Below are 12,884 nucleotides of genomic sequence, written 5' to 3'. Positions count from 1 at the left end.
ATCTCGAAATTCGAAAAATGTGCAATACAACGTTCTGCCCCACACAGCAGTGAATACTAACTGACAGGCATAGTGAAACTTCTGGCAGTTACACTTTAAACACAGGCGTGTGCAGGGATGCCAATTGCGTTTCGCTCCAATACACCAACGGCGCGAAATTATGAAAGTTCGGAATTTTTTGAACAGACCTCTTAAACTAAATGTAAAACAGCTTGTAGTTACTACTGGAGAAAAATGTTCAGAGTTAAATGTAACTTTGGGCCTAGTCCAGTTTCTGTAGTAGCCTTTCTTCCAGGAATGCTAGACCCGCAAATTTGAGGGAGAGCTTCTATGAATTTTAAAATATGGGAGATGAGATATATACTGATGGAAATAAAGTTGTATATGATTGTGCCTGCGAAAGTAAAAGGTCACAGGTTCGAGTGTTAGTCTGGCACACTATTTTTGTTTTCCAGGATGTTTCAGGACCACTGCTTTTCGCAATATACTGGATGAATCAAGTAAGACGTAACACGCATTTTCTTTCGCGGACGGTTACACACATCGAAACGCGGTTTGCGGCGAATGTTAGAGCACCGAGGAGGACATACTTTTTAACATGGTTAATGTTTCTAGCGCTGCTATAAAGAAAGATGCTGAAGCAAGTACTTTTTTAAATGGAACCGCATACCTCTTATAACAGCATTCGATAGCTCTCGAGAAGACAATTACAGTGACATCAGTGATACAGCGTTTGTTAATGTTGACGTCGAAACGAGTCGTAAAAAATTTCTAGAAATGTCTTAGAATTTGAGAGCACGGTGGCCGGAAACGGCTTTAGCGGTACCAATAACTCCAAGCAGGGCTCTCGTCCAACGCTGTGTCAGAATGTCAACACATTTGCTTGTTTAAATGTCTGCACTGCATGCCGATTATTTTTGTTTAAACATTCGTCACGTGCAGACATGTACACCAATGAGGAGAAGTTGGATATACTGCTTTTATATGGTGAATGTAAAAAAATCTCGTAAAAACAATACAGTGATATAGGCCTATCTATCCGGGCCGCCAGTGTCCAACGTGCCAGGCAATTACACAAATTTTTAAGACGCTATTGCGGACAGGCTGTTTGAACGTCAAAAAAGATGACAAGGAAGAAGACTGTAACTGTTAGAGAACACGAAGCAGCTGTTCTAACTAGGACTCTAATGAATCCGCGCAGTGGTACGAGATACATTGCCAAGGAATGTGGAATCAGCCAACCGAGTGTCATTCGCGCCCTGCATCGACAGGATTCCCATCCCTGACATCTGTCACTACATCAGGCACTCCACGACCGTGATTATGAACGACGTACAGAATAACTGAAAGACGATCCTACGTTTTTCCAGCGTGTCCTCTTTACTGATGAAGCAATGTTTACCAACCACGCTAATGTCAATTTGCATAACATGCACTACTGGGCAGCCGGAAATCCACTCTGGTTTCGTCAAGTGCAACATCACGGCCGTGGAGCGTGAACATATGGTGCGGCATCATAATAAATTACATTGTGGGACCTTCTTTCGTCTCAGGTGTTCTAAATGAACATTCGTACGCACACTTTCTGACGAACATTCTGGCGGTTCCTGTGAACATGCGAAAATGTATGAGATTGCAACACGACGGTTAAGAAGAATATTTCCTTTGCGGTGTATAGATGGCCACAGTATTTTTAATAAAATGTTTAGTTCAACGAATGTATGCCATATGACATAATTAAGTGCTGTATAGGACGAGGCAGTTGTCTGGCGGATCTGTTTTACCTCTAAGAAGCACACAGCCACGTACAGGAAAAGGGAAGTCAAATCTTCCTTCTAACATTTAGATATTTAATACAGTAGTTGCTTTTTGATGCGCATAAGACCTCTTGATTTCTTTGTTTCAGATCGCATAATTCTGGAAGGATACACAAATGCGAAATAGTTTTCATAAACCCTCTGTGATACACTAGATTTTAGGATATGTCATATTTCCATATACAACATTCATAGGTGATCCGCATCTAGGTCGTAAGTTGGTCAAGCGGAAAAAAGTTTCGTTCTCGTAGTGTAGGCCTACCTTATCTACACAATTACGCAGCCTATTCCGAGTCCCATGCCTGGCAGTGTTTGCAAACGACGTTTCCGGCCACTGTACTGTCAAATTCTCGGATATTTCTCGAATTTTTATGACAGGTTTCAATATCAAACTTAACAAATGCCATATCACTGTAATTGTCTTCTCAAGAGCTATCGTACGCAGTTATAAAAAGTATATGGATCCATTTAAAAAACATACTTGCTTCAATATCTCCGTTGATACCAGCGATAAAAACATTAAGCAAACAAGAAAATACGTGCCCCTGGACTCACTAACATTTACCGAAAACCGCGCTTCGATATATGTAACCGTTCACGAAATGAAAGGGGTGTTACATTTTATGTGACTCACCCTGCATCTACAAGCCACATTGTGGATAACATCAGAAGCTCCTTGAGGATGTTACGGGTGGTCCTTTTGTATACAGAGATCTCCCAACTTGTAGCTATATGCAGGAAAATCTGCAGAGGCTGCAGGCTTGCTGCTACGGTCGCAGGTTCGAATCCTGCCTCGGGCATGGGTGTGTGTGATGTGCTTAGGTTAGTTAGGTTTAAGTAGTTCTAAGTTCTAGGGGACTGATGACCACAGCAGTTGAGTCCCATAGTGCTCAGAGCCATTTGAACAATTTTTTTTTTTTTTTGCAGGCTTCCTGCAGAAATTGATAGTTGACCTCCAGGATAAACCAACGTAAGGTATTACGCTACATACCGGAGGACCCATTACCGTATAATTAACTACCGGATGCAGTTATATCCATTAAAAATCTGGGAATATGTGTAAGAAGTGATTTGAAGTCGGCCGGCCGTGGTGGTCGTGCGGTTCTAGGCGCTGCAGTCCGGAACCGCGGGACTGCTACGGTCACAGGTTCGAATCCTACCTTGGGCATGGATGTGCGTGATGTTATTAGGTTAGTTAGGTTTAAGTAGTTCTAAGTTCTAGGGGACTGATGACCTACGATGTTAAGTCCCATAGTGCTCAGAGCCATTTTAACCATTTGATTTGAACTCGACAACTGTAGTGTCAGGCAGAGATTCACTGGTAGGTTTCTCAGCAAGCAGTCCAACTAAAGACGTAGTTTACAAAACTCTCGCGCGACTGATATTTAAATCCTGCTCGCTTTTCTGGGTTTCATACCGGACAGAGAATAGAAGAACAGCAGCGCGTTTCATCACAGATCACTCCTGTCAAGAACACCGCTGCTACCGCACTCGTCGACGGACCATGTGTTTTCTGTGGATGTCGACCGAATTTCAGCATTGACATTAATGATTCCTTCTCACATGGCAATGGTTGGCTTACTGTTGCCATTGTATGAGGTGGTTCTGGTGTTCCACAAGTTGGTGGACTGGAAAGTTTTGTAGATAGAGACTTATTGCCTACCGTACATATCATATTGGAGAACTTGCAAATAAAGACTTTGGTAAATCTGTATATATGTCACCTTGTGCATTGTCATTGTATACTCGTAATAAATGAACCTGGCGAAAGAGTTACGGTGACGCTCGTGGAGTGGTTTACTGTTAAATTTCGAGAGCGTACGTTTCTAGAGGGATCAATCAACGTATTGTTAACTTCTGCGTATACTCCGCGAAAAGGTAAATTCGCAGAGAGAAAGGTAAATTTAGAGATTCGAGCTCACATGCAGGCCTGGCAACAATCGTTCTTCCCGCGCACTATACGCGACTGGAACTGGAAAGGACAGGAGTTACAGCGGCACTTACTGTTTCCTTCTCCACATACCATATGGTCCTCTACATCGAAATGTGAGTTTCGAATATTTTGATAACCTTCCGAAGTTTGCTGGAGCTTGCACCTTTAGCTTGCACCGGCGTCTTGAAGTTAACTGTAAAAAAGTTACTTTGTTAATTGTCACTTTCCTTATTCGTAGTGGAATACCGTACTGAAGGAACATATCCCATTTAACTTCTGGCGTTTCAACCTCCTAATGCCAGTGGGTCAACGCCCCCTTCCGTCTTAGCATTACGCAAATGGGAAATACGCACTCGTAGCGTATTCCTTCCTCCACGTGTGCACAAAGGCTTCTCTCTCCAAGAATCTTCCGCGGCGCCAGCAGTGGCTCGTTTTGTCGCTGATAACAAAAAGCGTCTCAGCGAAACACGATCCGGCCGCTGTATTATCGGTCGCTACGCTCCAATTAATTTTTTCTCAGAACTCTCATATCGGGGTGGCACATTCATAGAAGAAGCCGCTGCTTGCAACGAAATTCCGTCTTTGTTGCTCGTCCGTTTAGGCGTGCGCCGCATTTCAACTGCGCTGCGAAGCACCCAAGACATTCACAAACACTCCACCAATTGTACTGTCAAACGCTATTCTCTCCCAATTGTGTACTTTTGCACGATATCTGTATTCAACAGTAATGTCGATAAATTTTTCTCCACGGCTCTCACAAATGATGTGAACAGTTCGGACTAACGCAGGTCGACCCGCTGTCATTTCCGAGTTACTAAGCTGTCACCTTGAAGCCGGCCACTGTGGCCGAGCGGTTTTAGGCGCTTTAGTCCGGAACCGCGCTGCTGCCTCGGGCATGGATGTGTGTGATGTCCTTAGGTTAGTTAGGTTTAAGTAGTTCTAAGTCTAGGGGACTGATGGCCTCAGATGTAAAGTCCCATAGTGCTTACAACCATTCGAACCATTTGTCACCTTGAAACTGCCTCACAACAGGATCGGTCGTTCTAATCAGTAATATGCAAAGGAGCTGCAACTGTGTCTAGATCGCGAATAATGGAGCAGTCGAATTCACTTTACTATACCGCAGTGCCTGCGTTGTTAAGAAGAACGGTGTGATGTTCCTTTGGACATGCATGCATATCCGAAGGAACAGGCACTGAGGCGACAACAGCTGATATGAGACGAAATGTAGTCGCAGTTTCAAATACGGACAACCATCAGCTGTATAAAGAAATGACAATGAAAAGCTGTGCCCGACCGGGACTCGAACCCGGATTGCCCGCTTTATGCGAGCTGTCGCCTTAACTGTTTTGGCTATTCGTACATGAGTCACGGGCAACCAAAGTTTCCACATGCCGTCGTTCCTGCGTCACAGCCTGTACTCGTAGAAACATTTTGTAATTCGTGTACTTGTACAAGTTATTCTCGACGTATACTGTGCACAGAAAATAGTGTTTGATGTTCAACATACGTGAGAGCCTTCATAAATGGACCCTAAAAAAACTTAAAGCAGAACGGCACACGTCAAAAACATTACGTAAAAATGGCGTAGTGTGCAGAGAAAAACGCACTTGAAAACGGGAATCGTTTCGTGAAACGCATCGTGTAAAATATAAACAGAAGAAAATCGTGACTGGTGGCACAAAAGTTATTTAAAACAAACCCACTGTTTTCGCAGCCGTAGTCTTTCAGAAACCATTTATAATGGATCAAATCAGCTGGGAAAAAGTGACTCAAATGAAGTTTTCTGAGCATAAAATGTGAATTGAGATAAACCAAAGAATAGAGGAACAATAGCAATCAGATTAGCGACAAACACCGAAACTGCGAACCATTTTGAAGTGAAGCGTAAAAGCTAAAACGATACATGACAGATGATGTACGAAGGACATAATGAACATACGATCACATGCAAAGAGAGCATTCCTTGCCAAAGACAGATCTACTAACAAACATGGGTATTAATGTGAAATAAATTTCAGAGAATGTACGTTATGAGCACAACACCGAATGGAAATAAACTGTGGAGCGGAAAAGAAGAGAATTCAAGCGTTTGTGATGTGTTACAGAAGGATGCCAAAAATTGAATGTGCCGTAAAAAGTACTGCTCTTTCAGATAATCGAAAGGAAAGGAATACGAGGAAAACACTGATTAGAAGAAGGGACAGGATGATGAGACAAGCGTCAAGACATCAAGGATGGGTGACTTTGTGGATACCTTGGTTGTAGAAGTCTCTATTTCGGCTGTTCAGAAAATATTTGTCGTCTGATTTCATAGCTTCATATCTACCTCTGTCGACTTTATTGTGTTAGCTGGTCTCGACCACCAGGATCTCCGCCTCTCTTGAGATTCCCGATTCATCGGTCTACCACTTCGTTTTTTGTCATTCAGATTCGTTTGACCACACTGGCAGCAGACCACTGGGTCTAAGATGGTTCACTGTTGCTACATAAATCCACCAGCGCAGCACAGAGTGTTGAAGTGTTGCTCCCCTTTATATGCAAAAGATGAATTACCACATGCTGCTTCCAGGGATTGCTCTTTTACTAGCCATCGGAAAATCTTCGGCGCCAGGTTCGATCCCAGCCACTGCCATGCAGACCATGAGAAGAAAGTCGAATAACTAACGAAAGCTTAAGGCCCTTCAAGTCGGATCGTGGAATGTAAGACGTATGGTTGTGGAAGGGAAGCTAGACAATGGAAATGGAAATGAATATAATCTGGGGATCGGTGAAGTGAAATGGAAAGAAGACAAAGATTTCTGGTCAGATAATTGTAACGTAATATAAACAGGGGCAGGAAACAATAAAAACGGGTCTAGGATTTGTTACGGACTAAAAGGTAGAGCAGAATGTGAATTACTGTGAACAATTCATTAATACACTCCTGGAAATGGAAAAAAGAACACATTGACACCGGTGTGTCAGACCCACCATACTTGCTCCGGACACTGCGAGAGGGCTGTACAAGCAATGATCACACGCGCGGCACAGCGGACACACCAGGAACCGCGGTGTTGGCAGTCGAATGGCGCTAGCTGCGCAGCATTTGTGCACCGCCGCCGTCAGTGTCAGCCAGTTTGCCGTGGCATACGGAGCTCCATCGCAGTCTTTAACACTGGTAGCATGCCGCGACAGCGTGGACGTGAACCGTATGTGCAGTTGACGGACTTTGAGCGAGGGCGTATAGTGGGCATGCGGGAGGCCGGGTGGACGTACCGCCGAATTGCTCAACACGTGGGGCGTGAGGTCTCCACAGTACATCGATGTTGTCGCCAGTGGTCGGCGGAAGGTGCACGTGCCCGTCGACCTGGGACCGGACCGCAGCGACGCACGGATGCACGCCAAGACCGTAGGATCCTACGCAGTGCCGTAGGGGACCGCACCGCCACTTCCCAGCAAATTAGGGACACTGTTGCTCCTGGGGTATCGGCGAGGACCATTCGCAACCGTCTCCATGAAGCTGGGCTACGGTCCCGCACACCGTTAGGCCGTCTTCCGCTCACGCTCCAACATCGTGCAGCCCGCCTCCAGTGGTGTCACGACAGGCGTGAATGGAGGGACGAATGGAGACGTGTCGTCTTCAGCGATGAGAGTCGCTTCTGCCTTGGTGCCAATGATGGTCGTATGCGTGTTTGGCTCCGTGCAGGTGAGCGCCACAATCAGGACTGCATACGACCGAGGCACGCAGGGCCAACACCCGGCATCATGGTGTGGGGAGCGATCTCCTACACTGGCCGTACACCACTGGTGATCGTCGAGGGGACACTGAATAGTGCACGGTACATCCAAACCGTCATAGAACCCATCGTTCTACCATTCCTAGACCGGCAAGGGAACTTGCTGTTCCAACAGGACAATGCACGTCCGCATGTATCCCGTGCCACCCAACGTGCTCTAGAAGGTGTAAGTCAACCACCCTGGCCAGCAAGATCTCCGGATCTGTCCCCCATTGAGCATGTTTGGGACTGGATGAAGCGTCGTCTCACGCGGTCTGCACGTCCAGCACGAACGCTGGTCCAACTGAGGCGCCAGGTGGAAATGGCATGGCAAGCCGTTCCACAGGACTACATCCAGCATCTCTACGATCGTCTCCATGGGAGAATAGCAGCCTGCATTGCTGCGAAAGGTGGATATACACTGTACTAGTGCCGACATTGTGCATGCTCTGTTGCCTGTGTCTATGTGCCTGTGGTTCTGTCAGTGTGATCATGTGATGTATCTGACCACAGGAATGTGTCAATAAAGTTTCCCCTTCCTGGGACAATGAATTCACGGTGTTCTTATTTCAATTTCCAGGAGTGTAGCATTGTTCTTAACAGAATCAACAGCAAACCAACAATAGTTCAGGTACACATGCCGCGGTAACAGACATCAAACGAAGAGACCAAAAAAATATTTGAGGATACTGAACGGATAATTCATTAAGAAAGGGGAAATGCTAGCCTAATAATCATGGGGGGATAGAAAGCGGTATTATGGAAAGGAATGCAAGTAACAGTTACGGGGGAATATGTGCACGGTTGTAAGAATGAGAGAGGAGAAAAACTAATCGGGCTGTGCAGTAAGTTTCAGCTTGTAATAGCGAATACACTGTTCAACATTCGCATGAAGACGAGGTGTACACGGAAAAGACCCAGAGACGCGGGGAGATTCCAGGTGGACAGCATCACGGCCAGAGACCCCGAAATCAGACAGTGGACTGTAACGCGTACGCAGGAGCAGACGTAAACTCCGATCACACTTTAGATATAACAGACTGGAGTTTAAGAGAACAGTCTGGAAGAGTCGACGACAGACATGTGGGATACTGAAGTAGTGTGGAATGAAGAGCTACGTTTGTAGTTCTCTAAGGCAGTAGAAACTGCAGTAGATAGATCAAGTGAGGAACAATGGACATCTCTAAAAAGGGCAGTCACGTACGTTGGACAGGTAGAAGAAAGTTAAATGCAAAGCAACGTTGGGTAACAGTAGAAATACTTCAACTGATCGACGAAAGAAACTGCTACAAATATATTCAGGGAAAGGCAGGAATATAGAAATATAGGTCACTTAGGAATGAAAAAAATAGGAAGTGCGGGAAAGCCAAGGCGAAATGGCTGCAGGAAAAATGTGGAGAAATCGAAGGACTGTCTCAGCATACAGGAAAGTCAGAATAGCCTTCGGAAAAATTAAAACCAAATACATAACACCATGAATGCGATATGAAATCCCTGTTAAGCGCAGATAAGGTGATAGAAGAAAAAATGGCATTGAATATGGAACATTGGACACCCAGTAGCACCAAGGAAAGACCTTAATTTGAAGAATACTTTCTGAAGATATCCTTTCGCAGCATGGCGTTTTCTGGTAATGCATCACGGACTGTGAGGAAGCCAGAAAGAATATTCGAAGCCTTTGAGTTGTGATGCTATAGAAGAATGATGGAAATTAGGTGGACTAAAAAAGAAGGAGGATGTTCTCCAGAGAAGAAAGAAGCATACAACAGGAAGAAGGAACAGGGTGATAGGGTATGTGATAACATGGAATAACCTCCATGGTAGGAGAGAGAGATGTAGAAGATAAAAACTGAAGCGGAAAGCAGGTATTGGAATACTTCCAACAAATAATTGAGAACATAGGAGGGAAATACTCCTCTGAGATCAAGACAGAAGAGGATATCGTAATAGGCTACATCTAATCAGCCGTAGATGTGAGGGTGTTCTCCCACCCCTCTCTCCTTCCCATCCACTCACACACACACACACACACACACACACACACACACACACACACACGTAATAGAATAGTAACCAACGGAGCAGTTGTACTGACTCTCAGGAGAAATCACCAAAGAAACCCTTTTAAGCTGTCCGTCCTATGAAAACCACATTTGATCATTCGGAGCCTGGGTTAGCTCTGACTTGCAACGCACTTATACGAAAATATTCGTAGTAATACACTACTGGCCATTAAAATTTCTACACCAAGAAGAATTGCAGATGATAAACAGGTATTCATTGGACAAATGTATTATACTAGAACTGACGTGTGATTACATTTTGACGCAATTTGGGTGCATAGATCCTGAGAAATCAGTACCCTGAACAGCCACCTCTGGCCGTAATAACGGCCTTAATACGCCTGGGTATTGAGTCAAACAGAGCTTGGATGGCGAGTACAGGTACAGCTACCCATGCAGCTTCAACACAATACCACAGTTCATCAAGAGTACTGACTGGCGTATTGTGACGAACCAGTTGCTCGGACACCATTGACCAGACGTTTTCAATTGGAGAGATCTGGAGAATGTGCTGGCCGGGACAGCATCGAACATTTTCTGTATCCAGAAAGGCCCGCACAGGACCTTCAACATGCGGTCGTGCATTATCCTGCTGAAATGTAGGGTTTGGCAGGGATCGAATCAAGGGTAGAGCCACGGGTTGTAACACATCTGAAATGTAACGTCCTCTGTTCAAAGTGCCGTCAATGTGAACAAGAAGTGACCGAGACGTGTAACCAATGGCACCCCATACCACCACGTCGGGTGATACGAGAGTATGGCGATGACGAATACACGCTTCCAATGTGCGTTCACCGCGATGTCGCCAAACACGGATGCGACCATCATGATGCTGTAAACAGAACCTGTATTCGTCCAACAAAATGACGTTTTGCCAACCGCGCACCCAGGTTCGTCGTTGAGTACACCATCGCAGGTGCTCCTGTCTGTGATGCAGCGTCAAGGGTAACCGCAGCCATGGTCTCCGAGCTGATAGTCCATGCCGCTGCAAACGTCGTCGAACTGTTCGTGCAGATGGTTGTTTCCCTGCAAACGTCCCCATTTGTTGACTCAGGGATCGAGACGTGGCTGTACGATCCGTTACAGCCATGCCGATAAGATGCCTGTCATCTCGACTGCTAGTGGCACGAGGCCGTTGGGATCCAGCACGGCGTTCCGTATTACCCTCCTGATCCCACCGATTCCATGTTCAGCAACAGTCATTGGATCTCGACCAACGCGAGCAGCAATGTCGCGATACGATAAACCACAATCGCGATAAGCTACAATCCGACCTTTATCAAAGTCGGACACGTGATGGTACGCATTTCTCCTCCTTAAACGATGCGTCACAACAACGTTTCACCAGACAACGCCGGTCAATTGCTGTTTGTGTATGAAAATGTGTCGGTGGCACATTGTAGGTGTCGCCACCGGCGTCAATCTTGTGTGAATGCTCTGAAAAGCTAATCATTTGCATATCACAGCATCTTCTTCCTGTCGGTTAAATTTCGAGTCTGCAGCACGTCATCTTCGTGGTGTAGCAATTTTAATGGCCAGTGGTGTATAACTGTTCTCTTCAATTTTTTCGTTACTGTACTTTTTTCGTAATATGTAATTCGGCTCTGGGGTATCTTAGAAACAATCAATTGCGATTAAAATTGGGTACTGTTGTCTGTAACGTGAGTAGTAGCAGAAAGTCAGTGTTTTTGAGGAAAATTTGGAACCACCCCGTGCGCTAACCAATTGCGCCACTGGGGCTACGAACCGCCCCGTCAGTGACGAAATCATTAAGAGACAGAGCACAAGCTTCGAATGAGGGAAGAATATCGGCCGCGTCTCTTTCAAGGATGCGTCTCAGCATTGTAACCACTTCGTTTTATTCGCAACACTAGCTATCACAAACATTCTTTAGGTGTGCACCAATGTTAGCGTGTACATGAGTCACATATATTCGTATATTTCAATGTGCACTCTTAGTGATTCTGGAGTGATTCTGGAGGTTAATGAGAACTGTAGGTACATATATGCTTAGCTATCTTTCATGTACTGAAGTGACAATTCGACTGTAAGACAAGACTCGCGTGAGAAGAACGGACTAAAAGATCGGATACACAGACTTACAATCGCTGACGGCCGTCTGTTGCAGTTGCTTACAGTATATTCTTAGCTCAAACATAATGACGTTCCTAGAGGAGAAAAAGGGCCACTCAGAGAACAAGCATAGATCTAGGTAAAACCTCTTGTATGAAATTCAGCTTGCTTCAGTCGCACAGGGTATCCTGCAAAGACTAGATGAAGGGAAACACTTAGATTCCAGTTACTCTGGTATCCGAAAGGCGTTCGCTACTCTATCACAATGTAGACTACTGAGCAAGATTTGATCGGCCGATTTTCGCCAATGTGTTATTGTCTCTATGAATACTTGGGTAATAGAAACCAGTCGCTGTACTAGTCGGCTAATATTCTACAAGTAAGTAACAGGATCTTTAATGTTTTCACTATACGTAAACGATTTATAAGATGGGGTTAACAGCGCTAGAAGACATTTCGTTCACTACGCTCTCGTGATCAGGAAAATATCCTGGATGGACAACCGTAAGGAAATGCAGCAAAACTCGGACAAGTTTCTGTTTGGTGAAATGAGTACAAGCTATCATTATATATAAGAGGCGATAAAAACTTTCCGTTCGAAGGAATATGTCCAGAATCGGTATGCCAGTCAGGCAAAATCGCCGTGAGCATTGAATCGTCACATCCTGACACCAGGCTGAAGATATCCGTTTGATAAAACACCGTGTCCTGCTACTTGAAAGAGCCCTTGACTGCTTGCTGCACATCCCCGTCGACAGGAATCGTCGACTCTGCAGCTCATTTTTTAACTGTCTGAAGCAGTGATAATCGCATGGGGACAGATCAGGACTATGGGATGGATGCCCGATTGTCTCTTACTTGAGTTGACGTAACTTCTGCGTTATGACCTTTGCCAGCTGGGGACGTGCGTTATCACGAAGCAGTAGCATCCCCTTGTTGCAGTTTTGGACAGACATGCTGCCCCATACACATTCTTCATTCTCCGACGGCCATCTACTGGTGTTTGTCTTTCGGCAGCCAAGAAAAGAATAACAGTAGGTTGGTCCACTTGGACGTATTTTGTAATAACATGGCCATAGATCCGCATTTACCATACACATTTCGGAAAGACACGAATTTCACACTAATCCCTTGCCTACATGTCGGTGCCTCTATACCTGCATCGGAGTCGTGTTACGCTGCGTATACCTTTGAGCAACGCACTTCAGCGGAAACGTTTTGATCGCTCCTTATATAATTT

The sequence above is a fragment of the Schistocerca americana genome, chromosome 7 (assembly GCF_021461395.2).
Source record: "Schistocerca americana isolate TAMUIC-IGC-003095 chromosome 7, iqSchAmer2.1, whole genome shotgun sequence".
Classification (NCBI taxonomy): domain Eukaryota; kingdom Metazoa; phylum Arthropoda; class Insecta; order Orthoptera; family Acrididae; genus Schistocerca; species Schistocerca americana.
This window is presented reverse-complemented; position numbering follows the sequence as displayed.